At 40.2% G+C, this 4,172-nt stretch overlaps 1 non-coding gene across 1 annotated transcript; it reads left to right on the forward strand.

Annotated features, from left to right (window-relative positions):
• Positions 1-3,852: 3,852 nt before the first annotated feature.
• Positions 3,853-3,925, forward strand: TRNAC-ACA. The gene has a single exon. It is a non-coding gene; the product is annotated as a tRNA-Cys (tRNA).
• Positions 3,926-4,172: the final 247 nt, after the last annotated feature.

A 4,172-nucleotide genomic window follows, 5' to 3' on the forward strand; every position in this document is an offset into this window, starting at 1 on the left:
TCTATTTTCCTAAGCTATTCCCTTTCATAATACTTAGTTCTAAAACTAGTGATATATGAAACTCCTGCAAGTTTTCTCTAAAGTAAACTTAGAAAAATGTATGTTGCATTTCCTTTAAGAACCTAAGGGTCCAACATTTATTGAAAATATTTAGAGGCAGGTGAATAGCATTTGGGATTTGACCTTGATGAAACAGTGCATCAGAAACAGACTCAGAGGGAGAAAATGAGGGGAATTCAGAGATAAGCCTGAAAATTTGAATTGAACAGCTTAATTGAAAATTGAAAACATTGTTCCTCATTTGCTGCATTTGTTAAAAGTTCGTGAGTTCTACAAATATTGAACTTCAGTTCTTGAGCTTCACATGAAACGAACCCAGTTGATTTTTAGGTTATTTGGTCATTCATATTTTCTTAATCATTAGGAAAACTTCTGGAAGTTTCTATTTCTTTATAGTGAATAGTTTACGAGCTCTTTGGATATAGCTTCCTTTACCTGAGGTAAGTTCCAGAATGCAGTAGAGTAAAAATTGTCATGATCCACACATTTAATGGAAATTATTAGAAAAAATTTGGCTATTTTCCTCTACATTGTGACAGACCTCCTGATGAATGTTTTATGTTAATGTGCAGATGTTCTTTTTGGTCTCCCTGAATTTAGTGAAGCAGCTTGAAAATATTTCATCTCACATTTCAAATATTTTGTCCCAAGGATACTGAGTAATAAAATGTACTCCCCAACATCTTGAATAATAAATCCATTTATTCATGAGGCAGCTAATTTTGTAAATTTCATGTAATTTAGGTTTTTCTGATATGATCTAAGATTTTCCAAGAAAGAGGAAGGATGTAGAGTAAGTAGAATCTGGTCTATGGCTTTTTATTTTTCTAAGTGTAATTCAAACTCAAATATACCACCTCTTAAAACTGAAAAATTGGATGTTTTGCTCACAGGCTGTTAGGCTTTAGGCTTTAAAATCTTTAAAATGGACAATGGGCTTATGTCAGTGGTAGAAGACAAATAGGTAATGACTTCCAGAGAAACAGCATTCTACCTTCAGTTGTGGAAGAATGCATTTTAAAGCTTTCAGTGCTCTGACAGCCTTTGGGATTGCTAAAGAAGAAATAGGCAAAAACTGTGGGGAATGTCTCTGGTGGCTCTGAAAGGAGGAAGAGAGAGAATCTGTAATTACCATCTAGAAGTCACTGGGTAGGAAACTAACCACTAGCTTTGGCCTGGAGTTTAGTTAGGGTTAAATAAGGGGTGGTAAGATGTGGAGTTGGGAATAGGATAGTTGTAGCTGGTGAAAGCGAGGTAAATGAAAAATCATTTGCGTTCATTTATTCATTCACTTATTTATCCATCCATTTAGTCAGTCAATAAATATTTATTGAGATGTAGTATGTTCTAGGCATTTCTGGGGACAGAGCACTGAACAATACAGACAGAAACTCTTGTCTTCATGGAGCTTGTGTCTTAGTGAAAAGAAGTTAGAGAGTAAACAAGCAAAAAAAAAATATATACCTATCAGAATGTAATGAGTTGTAGGGGAAAAAAAAGCAGGTAAGGAGGATAAAAAGTACTAATGGTGTTCAAATGCTATTTTAAGTAGAGTGTTAGGGAAAGTCTCACTGATTAGACGATGTTTAAGAAGGAAAGGAGGTGAGGGAGAGCCTGCCATTTGGGAAGAGGGGATATTCTCGGAACAGAGCTTCATCCCAGGTAGAGGACAAAGGCCCTGGGACAGGAGGATTCTGACTTGTTGATGGAAACAGGTGGGAGTGAACCCGAGGGAGATTGTGGGAAAGGAAATGGACAGCACAGTGTGAAGTCTGGGGGGCTTTCCGGAGCATGACGCGCCTTGTAGATGCTCTCTGTGCCCGACATAGAAGCTGCTGCAGAGTGTTCAGCTGAAGAGTAATGTGATCTGACGTGGATTTTCAAACAATCACTCTGGTTGCTATGCTGTGAATAGACTGTGGGTGGAGATGGGGGCAAGGGCAAAAGCAAGGATACAGATACGTGGATCTTTCAGTCATCAAGATGAGAGGTGACAGTGGCTTGCACCTGGATGAAAGGAGTAGAGATGGGAAGCGGTTGGATTCTGTGTGTGTTTTGAAGGTAGAACCAACAGGGTTTACTGATAGATTGGATAGGTGCTACAAGAGAAAGAGAGGAGTCAGAAGTGACTAAAATAATTTTGTCCGAGCCACTGGAAGGATGATACTGTGAGACTGTGAAGACCGTGGGAGGTGTGAGGTCAGGAGTTTCCATCTGCACCTGTTAAATTTGGAATGTGTCAAAATGTGAAGGGAAAACTAAGGGAAACATGATCTCCCCCCAGATTTTAGTATGTTTTGCTTAAGAATACAGATATATATGATAAAATTTTATAAAGTAAAATAAAATAATGCACACAAAATTTAAGGAAGTGGCTTCTCCATTTGGGGGAGAAAGGGCAGAGTGATGGCATAGAAGAAGAACATGTTTGCTGATGCAATGAAGTTGGAGATGTTCCAGTTTTCAAGTGGAGTAGAAGTTTCATTGGTGTTCACTTTTTAATGTTTTGTAACTTACATGTATTTTCATTAATGAAATATTACATGATAAAATATTGAGAATGAGATGAATTGGAAACAAGTAGTCCAGACAACAATTTGGGGAGTTGCTTCTATGAAAAGGAACAGAAAAATATAGTTGAAGTGGGGTTAAGAAAGGGTGTTTTTAAAAGTGAATAATGAACAAAAGGATGTGAGTACGCTGATGGGAATGATACCATTGAGAGGGAAACATTGATAGTACGGGAGGGAAAAGGTATCCAGGCCGCAGAGATGCTCTTGACTAGGTGAGAGAATGTGTGCATTTGCTGCCTGCTGCTTGTTGATTTGATGGAGTTGCTTTTTTATTTCCAGGTGGTGCAGTGGTAAAGAATCCACCTGCCAATGCAGGAGACACAGAAATGTGGGTTTGATCCCTGGGCTGAGAAGAGCTCTTGGAGAAGAAAATGGCAACCTTCTCCCCTATCTTTGCCTGGGAAATCCCATTGACAGAGTAGCCCAGTGGGCTACAGTCCACAGTCCATGGTGTCCAAGAGTCGGACACGACTGAGCACAGGCATGCCACCACCACTTTTTGTATTCTAAACATAAATGCATTGGTTTTACATGTTGGAGATACCTTCTCTCATTCTGTTACCAGTCCTTAACATTCTTCATTGGACAAAAATTCCTATTTTTGAAAGTTCTGCCTATGGTATTGTTTCTGAATTTTGTTTACAAAGGTCCTTTCATGCCTCTAGGTCATGGAGGTAGTCTCCTATTATATTAAAATTATAACTTCCCTTTTCAGTTTTAGACTTTTAATCCTTCTGGCATCCTCCTTTATTTGTAGCATTAAGTAGTGATCCAAGTTCAAACTCTCAAAACCGTAAGTAGATTTTTTCCAGCGTAAGCTACTAAACAATCCACCCTTTCTCCCTTCAGTTGGTGGAAAAACAACTGTTTGCACGTGTTCCCCCTGCATGTCATTTTCTCAAATCGCCTTTTCACTTTTACTGTGTTTGGCTTCTGCCTTTCCCATTCGAAGTTTTTACTCTAACATCTGGTGAGTCTGCTGTGTACTCATACATTTTAAGATTGGAAGCTGTGTGTGTAGAGGAGCATTGCCTACTTGTACGTACTTTGTGGGCTTCCCAGGTGGCTTAGTGGTAAAGAACCTGCCTGCCAATGCCAGAGACATGGGTTGGATCCTGGAGTCAGGAAGATCCCCTGGAGAAGGAAATGGCAACCCGCTCCAGTATTCTTGCCTGGGAAATCCCATGGACAGAGGAGCCTGTGGGCCACAGGTGACTCTTCCCTGGTGGCTCAGATGGTAAAGCGTCTGCCTACAATGCAGGAAACCCAGGTTCGATCCCTGGGTCAGGAAGATCCTTTGGAGAAGGAAATGGCAACCCACTTCAGTACTCCTGCCTGGAAAATCCCATGGACGGAGAGTGTGGTAGGCTGTAGTCCATGGGGTCACAAAGAGTCGGACACGACTGAGCGACTTCACTTTTGTATGATGACTGGTGATCTGTGTCACTGAGCATTGCTCCATGCTAGCATCTGAAAATTTCTTCACTTAGGAAATCAGATTCTCCCAAGAAGTCATTTCAAGTATCTTGCCTGGAGGAT

The sequence above is a fragment of the Cervus elaphus genome, chromosome 14, assembly GCF_910594005.1.
Source record: "Cervus elaphus chromosome 14, mCerEla1.1, whole genome shotgun sequence".
Lineage (NCBI taxonomy): Eukaryota > Metazoa > Chordata > Mammalia > Artiodactyla > Cervidae > Cervus > Cervus elaphus.